We start from the raw sequence: 12,143 nt of genomic DNA, 5'->3' as shown, positions 1-12,143 counted from the left end.
ATGTGACAACAGGTGTTAGCGCAGATGACACAGGTGTGGAGAATAAGATCTCATTCAGGTCAAGGGTTGTGTTGTGTGAGTGTGTGTGTGTGTGTGCATGTGGTTTCAGAAAGAGATGCAGTCAAATGAATGATATACTAAATGCTGGCTAACTGCACATCATTCAAAAAATAAATTAGAACAAAAGAAAGAGATGCAGTCTTTGTTATTGTTGAAAAAGTTGTAGACTCTTTAAGGCAAGAGACAGTTACATCTCAAAAAAGACACACTAAAGTCCTAGCCACCAGTACCCCCCCAGATTGCGACCTTATTTGGAAATAGGGGCATCGCAGATGTAGCAAGGTAACGTGACTGATGTCATGTCTCTCCTACGTGGAGAATGATGGTGGCCCCGTGAAGACAGATGTTCACAGAGAGACACCACATGAAGTCAAGGATTAGAGTGATGCTGGCCAGCGAGGGGATACCAGGAGCTGCTGCCCCCAGAGCCGAAAGGAGCAAGAAGGACCCACCCCCAGTGCCTTCAGAGGAAACATGGCCCTGCCGACACCTTGATTTTGGACTTCCAGCCTCCAGAACTCTTAGTAAATACATTTCCATTGTCCTAAACTACATTGTGGCATTTTCCTACAGCAGCCCAGAGAGACCCACAGGGCCATCATTCTTGATTCTGTTTTATAACCTGGCTTTTTTTTCATTTAACAAAATATTGTGAACATCTTTCCGTGTCATTAAAGCTACAGCCACGATAGTCAGGATTCAATTTTCTTTCACCTTTGAAAGGATGAGTGCATTTTGAATCCTGTAAACTGACCTGATAAAGGAAACATGACCTTGCCATCTGGAGATTTGGGGTTGGTGCCTTTTCTCAGATGTGCAAACCCGTGCCTGAGTTCTTGTCTCTGCTTTGCCTGTGTTGAGTGCTGAGCTGGTCATTCTCCAGGCCTTGTGTGCGATACTGGGGCTACCACACTTGCCACAGTGTCAGACGTGGGTCCTGGCAGGTGGCTTCTTGGGAAACCCAGCCAGAGCCCCAGGCCCAAGCCATCACAGGAGCCCTGGACCTGCAGCGGGTCAAGGCTCTCCCTTCCCTAGACGAACCCCTGAAGACCAGAGCAAGTACGTTTCTGCTAGCCTGTTTGGAGATATGCTCAGAATGAAAATCATATTTATTTATAGAAAATGAAGACCTAGGGGCACTGGGGTGGCTCAGTGAGTTAAGCACCCAGCTCCTGATTTTCAACTAAGGTCATGATCTCAGGGTCGTGGGATCGAGCCCCATGTCAGGCTTCAGGTTCTTTCTCCCTCTCTCTCAAATAAATAAATAAAATCTTAAAAAAAAAGAAAATTGAGAACTAATATTCATAGCAGACTTTTCTAAGGCACAAAATGTTTAGTACCACCTATATTCTTATATTTATGAACTTATTTAACCTCATGATATGCTAATGCCTTACATACGGCTATCATCCTCATTTTACAGCTGAGAAGCCAAAACACAGAGAGGCTAAGCCACTTGCCCGAGGTCACAAAGCTAATAAGTAGAGCTGGAATTTGAAGGCAGGCAGTCGAGCGGCAGGGACTAGGTTTGAAACCATGTGGCTCTCCATACTTCTAACAATATTCTGGGCTTTCTGATACGATAACACATAGTTTTGGTCTTCACATTTTCAAGTGGTAGAAATAACCAAGAGGGGGAATACAAAAGAAAATAAATGTGGAACAATCTCATTTCATCAAAAAGGTACAAAATACTTTTACTCTAGAGGAAATCAGGCCAAAATCTTGTTCGGTAATTTGAAGTGCCTTCGTGCAGATGGGAGGGTATGGGCTTGAGGAGTTCAGGAGTTCAGACGTGAGGAAGGACTTCCCAGTGGGCCGGGGCCAAAGGTGATTAAGTAAACCTCATTCCCCCGCCCCCGACTGAGCTCAGATGGACATGCTCGAGGCCATCTGGTTCTGGAAGGACGAGGCGGGCTGGGGCGTCCTCCAGCCTCTGTGAAACTGACCAGATGCTCTTGGGAGCAGCTACTGTTTCAAGAGCCATTTTGGCCAGTTACGTCATTGCCTTTCTTACTAGCTAAGGAGTTCAAGCAGCATCCCGGAGATGGCCTCCCCAGACGCCTGTGTGAGATGATTTAAGCAAATGAGGAGCGACACAATGTCCTAGTGGTTCCTCTAGGTAAAGGGGAGTTAGGCTAATGTGAGCATTTAATCGGCTTAATGAAGTGCTCAGAAGCCGATAGTGTGGAGAGGAGGAGGCAGCAGGGCTGTAGGGAAGGGATTTGACGGGGTGAGACAGCGCGCCCCCACTCCACTCCGTGCAGCCAGCAGGGGAGGTAGAGCAGTTTGCAAACCGTACTACCGCCCTCCCGACTTCTATCAGCTCCAGCAGCATCCCTCGGAGAGCCGGTCTGGACGGTGACCTCCTTGTTTAGAAGCTCCTGTCTCCCAGCTGGCCTCGTTCTGAAACGATGTCCCAGCTTTTATTGCAGCTTGTAAAATGCTAACCCCTTTGTCCCATTGGCTTCCAGATAAAAATCTCTCCCTCTCTCCCCAAAGGATTTTTTTTTTTTTTTTTTAAATAAGCAGGAGTCTTTTTTCCTGGATCATGCAACACTGAGTTCTGGCATTATGACGGAGAGAAAAAACTGATTGCCTTTCAGCGTGTTTGGAAGTCACAGCGGATGTGGGTGTGACACACGTAACATTAGTCTCCAGGTAATGTGTGCGTTGGTGACAGAAAGTCAAGGTCCCAGGGACTGGAGATGGAGCAGCAGCCAGAGCCACAGTTCTAGATGGACACCCAGCTTGGCTCAGCGTAGCTTCTCTGTTGTGTGCTGTGAGGTCCGAGTGTTTGGGTCAGTGTCAGCAAGATCAGGCATTACTATGCAGGTGAGACCTCTTCCTACCTCCGCCAGGATGCCCGCCTGGGAGAAATACTTTAATATTAGCATTCAGTTTTGCAGGGGAAAGGACAGGGCAGGGGCCTCTGTAAAGTGGTCACTATGTTGTTAAAAACCACTCATTCCAAACTCTTCCGGAAACCAGCCAAGCCCAGCCCCCCCTGTGCTGGGGTTGGGAGTGGGAAGAAGGTGATGTGGTAGTCGAAGTGGCAGGAACCGGCCCCCTTTCATCTCTGAAAACCCCCAGTGGACCACGTTGGGGCCTTCGGCTCTTATGCTGGGCTCCACATGGACACGCAGTGTGGTCCACGGCAGAGGAATGGCGTGGCCCGGCTTGCGTACGCAGAGGCTCCCTGGCTGCTGGGTTGAGACGGGGAACAAAGGGGGGAGGCCCTGACTCAGAAGCTGTTGCAGCAAACCAGGGAAAAGGTGATGGGGCTGCGGGAGAGGTGGAAGCCAGGGAAGACAGAGGGAAGGGAGAGCCAACGGGACTTGATTGTGGGGTGCGAAAGATAAGCGTTAAATATGACTCAGAAGCTTCAAGAATAGGGGACTGGAAGAACGGAGTTGCTGCCAAATGAGGTGGAGAAATCTGCCGGGAAGACTCAGCCTTGAGCAGATCCTTGTGGGCAGCCAAGTGGGGATGCCAAGCACGCAGGTGCCTACATTAGTCTAGGGCTCAGAAAAGTAACCTGGATGAAAAATAAGAATGTGGGGTCCTGGCACATGGTTGGTGTGAGGGTTATTTTATACATCCCCTTGGCTGCCCTGCAGGATCCAGTTATTTAATCTAACACATACCAGCTGTGGCTACAAAAGTATTTTGTAGATAGAGTTAGATGTAGATGTACTCAAATTAATTAACCTTAAAGAAAGGAGGTTACCCTTGGTACTGTGGGGGGCGGGTGGGCCTTGTCTGATCAGTTGAAGGTCTTCAGAGCAAAAACTGAGGGTTTTCAGAGAAATTCTGTCTCCAGACTGCAGCACCCCCTCCTGCCTGAAAGCCAATTGCTTTTCTTTTTTTCTTCTTTCTTCTTCTTCTTCTTTTTTTGTAAGTTGAGATGACTAACAGCAGGTTTCCATGCTGTTGGGAATGAGCTCCCAGAGATGGTGAAGTTGATGATACAGGAGAGGAAGGAGGCTTTGCAGGACCAGGGCTCCAGAGGGGTGTAGGTTGGCCTTTGATGGAAATGTGGATTTGCCTCCAGCAGGAGTTGTCAGATTTGCAAGGGCATCAGAATTGACCCAAGGGCTTATTAAAACTCAGAATTCTGGACTCCACCCCAAAGTTTCCAGGCCTGCAATCTGACCTGTGAATTTGCATTTCTTCCCAGTTCCCAGGGGCCCCTGATGCTGCTGGTCCAGGACCACACTCTGAGAACCATGGACTTAGAGTGAGCCAGTGGGAGGGAGAATATGTAAACCCAGATGCTCAACAGAAGAGAGGCGTGGTGGGGGGCTGACCATGCCCTCCGGTGCTTCTGATTTCCCGGTTAAGTAGGAAGCCAGGCTCCCTGCTGAAATGGGAGAGAGAAGAGAAGGCTGTGGGCACCTGAGGAGAGAGGAAAGGCTGGGGAAATAGTCATTGAGAGGAGATGGGAAAGAGAGTAAACTCGAGCGGAGAGATCACGGGCAGGACATCAATCACTGCAGTCCACTGGAGCTTCTCCATCACGAATTTCAAGGGAGCTCAGGCAGCATGCTGTGTTTTGTCCCAGCTCTATTCAGTGGGCAGAGGGCTGGATTTCAGAGGAGTCGTTTTGCTGAGTGAGTGTGAGCAGGTATGACAAAGCAGGAGGGCAAGAGAGTCTAAGGGGCAAAGACAAATAGCAGTGAGTGCCCAAGGCAGGGGAGCTGAGAAAGGAGGGGAGAGAAAGGAGAGGCTGGCGGTGCACGAGACGGGAGGTGGGGACTGAGTCTGAGCGGCACCAGCCTGGGCCCTCAGCAAGAGGGGATTTCAGTCAAAGACAGTAGGAGGGCTGGCCAGGCGGTGGGAAGAAACCAAGAGTGGACCATGTGAACTCTTGGCTCTGATCAGTCCACCCCAGCCCTGGGGACTTGCTAACTCCCCGTGTCACTGGGCTTTCACCTCTGCCCTGAGCGGGCCCCTGAGCCGCCCAGCTGCCCCACCGCCTTCTGGGAACAGACAGCAAGGACCGTGGATCCGAGTCTGTCCTCCAGGGTCAGGGTCTGCCAGGTCAGAAGGGCAACGAAGCCCAGATGAAGACAGCAGCCACAGCATGCCGGGTCTAGCCCACGTGGGGGAGGCCCCTCTGATTGTGTATTTAGCCGCCGGCTGTGTTACGGAGACCCCACAGGCTGCAGGATGGATTCTAATCCTTGATCAGAGTCTTATCAGGGGTCATGAGACTCATCCCACCAAGGTGGACCCTCGTGTCCTTTGGGGGATTCAGAGCTGCCCTAAGCAGATCTGTCTGGAAAAAGAATCCTACATTGTGGGCTGCCTCATGTTTATTGTTCTGCCTTCTACCATGTTTTAACCTCTCTGTTGTGTTTCCCATGAGCAGATCCCCAGCAAGGAGGCCTCAAGACCTCTCCCATCTTGGTCCCCAGCCCGCTCCAGATGTTCCACAATATTCTAGACCACGCTTCCCTGCATGTTTTGGCTTCGCATTGAAGCTGATTGTGAATTTAGAGGAAGCATTTGTGAACATTTATTTAACATCCTTTGGCATTAAAAATATTAAACACCTACATAGTCAAGATTATCTAGGCTTGTTGAAGGTTTTCACTGACAAAATCGAAGTATTCCATTATGCTGCTTTTCTGGATGGATGATAATGATTCACTCGAAAAAACAAGATCTTTGGCTTCTGTGCAGCATTCCTGCATAGCGCTTAACTATCTTATTTGGAAACGCTGGAGAATAAATCTGAAAGGCCAAGTCGTGTGCTGGCTGTGAGCAGCTCAGCCCTGGGTGATTGCAGAACCCCAGACAACAAGGAACGCATTCAGATAAAATATTAATAGAACGAAATGAAAACATATTTCTCTTTCCCTTAGGCCACCTCCTTGTGCATTTGACACATGGATGCTTCTGTCTTAGGGTAACCTCGTCTGTGTCCTTGTGGGACGTGAAACCGTGGGTGTAACGATAAGCCTTAAATTTATTTATTATACTGGTGGGATAATTTGCTATTGAATGAGGTGCTGGATCATTTCTTCTTGCACTGGGTCTTCCATTATGTTCCTGTCTGTTTGTCTTGCTGTCATGTTTCTGCCCCTGCCATGAAGGATCTCTTCAGGGCTGTGTGCCCTGACATCCGTCAGAAAGGAGGGTGGTTTCCCGCATTTGGAAGCACTTTCCAGTTGGAGGGGAAACTAGAGATCACCCGCGTGGGTGTGATAGTCCCACACTCGTGGAGAAGAAGCCACTGTTTCTTTTCTTCTTTCTCTTTCTTTCTGTCTGTCTGTCTGTCTGTCTTTTCTTTCTTTTTGACAGATCACTGGCTACTTCCGTTGTAAGCGTCTGGCTTTGGCTAGCATGTATTCACACCTACTTTGTGTTGGCGTTGTATTTGGCCCTTAAAATATGTCATTTTAGTTGAATTATTCCATGCAATCTCATCCAACTCAGACGGCATGTGTTCTTGTTTGAGATGCAGAGAAGAGCGATGAACTTGTCTCTGTCGAGGCAGGAGTACGTGATGGTCTCAGTCCATGTTCGGTGTTGGTCCAAGCCTCGTGATGGGCACTTCAATTATGTTTTATTTAAATAACTGAATACCATTTTTATTACTATAAAAGCTACATAGGCTCCTTGTAGAGAAATTTTAATGCTATAAAAAGTAAAATTAAAGTTGTATTTCTGCCACCCAGAGACAAGAACTGCTAACTCATTGCTTTTTCTAGGGTGTGTGTGTGTGTGTGTGTGTGTGTGATTTTAACGTATTCAGGTTCAAACCACAAATAAATTTTATATTCTACTCTTTAATCACTTGATACTGTATTGTGAGCATATTTTCCTGTTGTTAATTTTTTCCAAAGCATGGCTATTTTAAGGAACTTCATGGCTGCATCATGACTTATTTAACATTTTCCCTTGCTGGTGGCTGTCAGTTTCTCTTTTGATTTTGAAAAGGTTCCATAAGCACATCTACCCATACATCTCGGTTGAAATTTCTGATTCCTTCTCTAGGCATGGTTTCTAAAGCTGGGATTACTGGATCCTGTGCCACGTGCTCTTGTTTGAGACAACTCGAACATTTTTTTATCACGCAAGATACTTCTCTGAGTTAGGACAGAATGGGTGTGAATGATCTGGTGCTTGCCTGTCTTCTTGGGTGTTGACAATGTTTGCGTATTTGTATATAGGCGTAGGGGACATACATGTTAGTGAATAATGGTAATTCTCAGATTTACCTTTTTCTTAGCAGAAATTCTTCCTAGACTCAAGTCATAAGCTGACTGAGCCTTACTTTTGTTGGACATGCAAGTTTTGTCTCTTTAGATGGCCTTCACAGGTATTTTCGAAAGATTGTTGGGAGCAGTTCAAAAATGCTAGCCAGAAATTATTTTAATCTTGAAAACCCCAATCTAACCAGGACATTTTAATCTGAAAGATACTTTTGAAGGTGATCTTTGAAGCTTCTATAGACCGGAGTATTCTCCTAAAAAGCAAAGAAAGCCTGTGGCAAATACGAGAAGGCAGTCCTATAGGGGGACTGAAGAGTGACTGTCACATTGACATACTTTTGTGAAGACTTCAAATACATAAGTGATTTATAATCCTTCTGGAATTAGGGGGAAACATGATGAATCTCCCGAAATCCAACTTTGTCTCCCATTCATTTTCTCCGCTCCCTCTGTTCCCAAGGTCCCTTGTCACCCTTCCTGTCTGACTGGTTAAACACATAACCATTTAATTTACTTTGACTCGCATCCCTACGGAAATCGAGGGAGGAAAAAGCCTAGGAGGTCATTTCAATTTTCTCTTTAATCTTTTGTGCCTTCCCTTTAATCCTCCCTAAACTGTAAAGTAATTAGATTCTTGCATTATTTTACTTTTTGAACTTCTACAAACATTCGCTTTTATTTTCCATATTGTTTTAGTAGCTACACAATGCTCCTCTGGATGGGTGAGGAGCACGCAGCAATTCGTGTGAAAATGGTCTGTTTTATGTTTATTTCCTCCTCCTCCTTCCTTGCAGAGTCTAACGCCCCGTCATCGTGGGGTTCCTGACTTTCATTCCTTGTCGTACGCTGGGGTTCTCAGGGCTTTGCTCTTCCCCATGCTTCCCTTTGTTCTGATTCTCACCTCTGCTTCTCTTCCCGCTCTGCCCCTCGGCGGAGTCGGTGCTCAGATGTTCTTGCACATCTGGTCCATTTATAGACAATAACTTCCGACTGTTGGCTTCCTTCTCTCGGTTTTTGTTGGCATTCGTGGAGTCCTAGAGTGAATGCTGGCGTTGCTGTTTTCCCTCATCCGTAATATCTCTCACACCACTTCTTCAGTGATGTGCTTGAGTCTACTTCTTCGGTTTCATTTTAAATCCCACAAAACGAATCCTCCAAAGGGTAAGCTTTTTTTTTTTTTTTTTTTTAAAGATTTTATTTATTTATTTGACAGAGATAAATCACAAGTAGACGGAGAGGCAGGCAGAGAGAGAGAGGGAAGCAGGCTCCCTGCTGAGCAGAGAGTCCGATGCGGGACTCGATCCCAGGACCATGACCTGAGCCGAAGGCAGCGGCTTAACCCACTGAGCCACTCAGGTGCCCCCAAAGGGTAAGCTTAAGCAAGATTTCGATATGAACCCTGGGAATGCATCCTTGGCCCCAAGAGCTACCTTCTATTTTTACAAGTTCATCTACTTTTTTTCTATGATATGGTTATGTATAAAGAAGTTTTCTGGAATATTCTCTTTTGTGATCGTGGTGTAAATTTCTATTAGAGGATTCCAGTGAGAAAAGGCAATAGGACATGTTTTTTCTTTTTTTCTTTCTTTTTGATAGGAATTCCCCGAAGAGAATTCTTTGTTTCTAATTCAGACTCACCTTCTCATCCCTGAGGAGATAGTTCCTGTGTAAGGTTAGAGACAAGAAACTCTCACAAAATGCAAATTATTCTCCATTCTCAGAAGGAGAACGTTTTTTTGGAAAGAGATCCTCTCCCGGAGTGGTGTGAAGTTTGTCACTCTTTCCCAGATTCCAACAAGTAGGTGTCAGGCCTAGGTCTGTCAGCGGCTCTGGTGCTAGCTCTTAAAAAAGGAGGGATGAAAGGAAAAAATTCAGATCATTGCAAACTTTCACATAGAAACTGATTTTGGAAAAATGAAGCTTTTCAAGACAACTTACTGGTTCTGGGTTGCGCTGTACTCAGACCTCAAGCACGTACTCCCATAAATCGGGTCTTGTTCTGGTTGGGAAAAGATGCATCACTAGCAAGATAGTTAAGTTTGAAATGCTGTAAAATCTAATATTTTTTTTCCCCTGGGAAGCTGGTGATACGAACCAGGTTTTAGTAATATTAATAACTAAAATCGGGGTCCTTTGACTCCGATATAAAAGATATAAAAGGTACAAGATCCTGTTTTGTGCCTTTATAGGCAGAAATTCCTTTGGATAGGTGTTTTGTTTCTTAGGGATCTTTTATCTGGGAGGCTGTGTCGGCAGGCACAGGATCCGAGAGCCGGGCGTTGGGCAGGCTGAAGACGCACCCCTGGAAGGCTCCACATGCTTGGTGGAGGTGGAAGGAGTTCAGAAAAAATTTCTATTATCAAGGTGGGGCTGGGGAAAGGCTCCCGCATCCCCATGATGCAAGGGCAGGCAGTGATCTGCTGCACACTTTTCCTTTGTCCAGGGCTCTGAGCGTCCAGGAGAACGATGGGGAGCGGTGCAGGACTCAAGGGGACCCACATGACCCAGCTCAAAGACTGTGTTATTTAAAGTCTTCCTGGTTCGCATAGCTCTGTCCCTCCAGTGGAGCCCAAGGGACTAGCCCCAGGATTTAGAAATGTCCAAGTTCAGGGTTCTGGAAGACGGTTCAGTGGAGCTCCACGGAAAGCTGGGTGAAGCGTCCTTCAGGAGCAGAAACTGCGGAGCCAGGACAGGGTGCCGTCTGAACGTTTATGCCTTGTTTTATTGCAGCAATTACTGGCTGTCTAGTAACAGGGTAGTGATTACTACTGCGACCCTCGCAACCCTGTGTTTGAGGACACACATGCCTAGTTAGAGAGTGGGCATAGAGAATCACAGCCTGCTGGATAACAGACGAAAGGCCCTAAAAGGCTACATAAAAATATTTCAAAGGGCAGAAGGAGTTTAGGGAAAATGACAAATGGTTCTCCTTTAAAGTGAGTCCATAAGAAGCCTATCTATGAAAAAGCTAAGCATTGCCGTAAGGAGTATAGGCCGGTGGGAGGAACTGAGATTCGAATGGCTAGTAGAGGAGCTGGCAGCTTCTTGGTATCGGCGGAGCCCAAATCAGCATGTATCAGCAGGATCAGAGGTATCAGTGGTATGAGCCCCAGGGTTCAACAGGTGCAGGAGTTCTACGCCTTCACTAGATCTTCAATGGCAACTTTGTTAAGCTCAGCAGGGCTACAGTTAACAGGCTAAGGACTGTGGAACCATATAGAGCATGGGGGGACCCAACCCTGCAGTTGATGAATGAATTGATCTACAAACGTGATTATGGCAAAATCAACAAGAAGCAGATTGCCCTGACAGATAACACATTGATCATTCCATCTCTTAGTAACCGGGGCATCATCTGCATAGGGGATCTGATTCCTGAAATCTATACCATTGGAAGACATTTCAAAAGAAGCAACTTTTTACAGACCTTCAATTATCTTCTCCACAGTGGGGGAATGAAGTAGAAGACCACCCGCTTTGCAGAAGGTGGAGATGCTGGCAACGGGGAAGAGCGGATCAATAGGTTATTAGGATGAACTAAGGTGTCTACTAGGATTATTTCTGTAATCTGGTCAGTTAATAAAAGACCACTTTCAAATTGAAAAAAAAAATAAGGTGAATACGTAAGAACGAAGAAAATTATCAGAATTATTTTGTAAAGGTCTTAACACAATTTCTTCTGCCCTGAAATTTTCAAGTGGCAGAGAGAGTCCACCATTTGTATAAAGGAAGGGTAAGTTCCTATTTTCCTGTATCAAAGTGGGTTTTTTTTTTTCTGATACTAAAGTAAAACCATTAAGACTGTCACTTTTAGGGGCGCCTGGGTGGCTCAGTGGTTTGGGCTGCTGCCTTCGGCTCCGGTCATGATCTCAGGGTCCTGGGATCGAGCCCCGCATTGGGCTCTCTGCTCCGCAGGAAGCCTGCTTCCCTCTCTCTTTCTCTCTCTGCCTGCCTCTCTGCCTACTTCTGATCTCTGTCTGTCAAATAAATAAATAAAATCTTTAAAAAAAAAAAAAAAGACTGTCACTTTTAGTTAGGCCATTTTCCCTTTGAATCAGACTCGTAGCCAGCATCCTTCCTCTCATCCAATTAAAAAAAATTCTAAAATAAGGAATATAAAAAGAAAAGGCATATGTTGTGCCACTTCTTTCAGAGGATTATTAATTTGTCAGTATTTTTTTATAATTTATTTTTAAAATTTCTTTTCAGTGTTTCAGAATTCATTGTTTATGCACCACACCCAGTGCTCCATGCAATCCGTGCCCTCCTTAATACCCACTGCCAGGCTCACCCAACCTCCCCCCCACCGTCGCCCCTCCAAAACCCTCAGATTGTTTCTCAGAGTCCACAGTCTCTCATGGTTCATCTCCCCCTCCGATTTCCCTCAACTCCCTTCTCCTCTCCATCTCCCCATGTCCTCTGTGTTATTTCTTATGCTCCACAAATAAGCGAAACCATATGATAATCGGTTCTCTCTGCTTGACTTATTTCACTCAGCATAATCTCTTCCAGTCCCATCCATGTTGCTACAAAAGTTGGGGATTCATCCTTTCTGATGGAGGCATAATAGTCCATTGTTTAGATGGACCACATCTTTCTTATCCATTCGTCTGTTGAAGGGCATCTTGGTTCTTTCCATAGTTTGGTGACCGTGGCCATTGCTGCTATAAATATTGGGGTACAGATGGCCCTTCTTTTCACTACATCTGTATCTTTGGGGTAAATACACAGGAGTGCAATTGTAGGGTCCTAGGGAAGCTCTATTTTTAATTTCTTAAGGAATCTCCACACTGTTCTCCAAAGTGACTGCACCAACTTGCATTCCCAATGACAGTGTAAGAGGGTTCCCCTTTCTCCACA

General features: G+C 46.1%; 1 pseudogene; it reads left to right on the top strand.

Moving 5' to 3' along the window:
* The window catches only part of LOC131831506 (60S ribosomal protein L7-like), an 81,370-nt pseudogene extending 70,551 nt beyond the window's left edge, over positions 1-10,819 (top strand).
* The last annotated feature ends 1,324 nt before the right edge of the window (positions 10,820-12,143 follow it).

This window comes from Mustela lutreola, chromosome 5 (assembly GCF_030435805.1).
Source record: "Mustela lutreola isolate mMusLut2 chromosome 5, mMusLut2.pri, whole genome shotgun sequence".
Classification (NCBI taxonomy): Eukaryota; Metazoa; Chordata; class Mammalia; order Carnivora; family Mustelidae; genus Mustela; species Mustela lutreola.
Note: the sequence above shows the minus strand (reverse complement) of the source record. Positions and strands in the feature narration are given on the sequence as shown.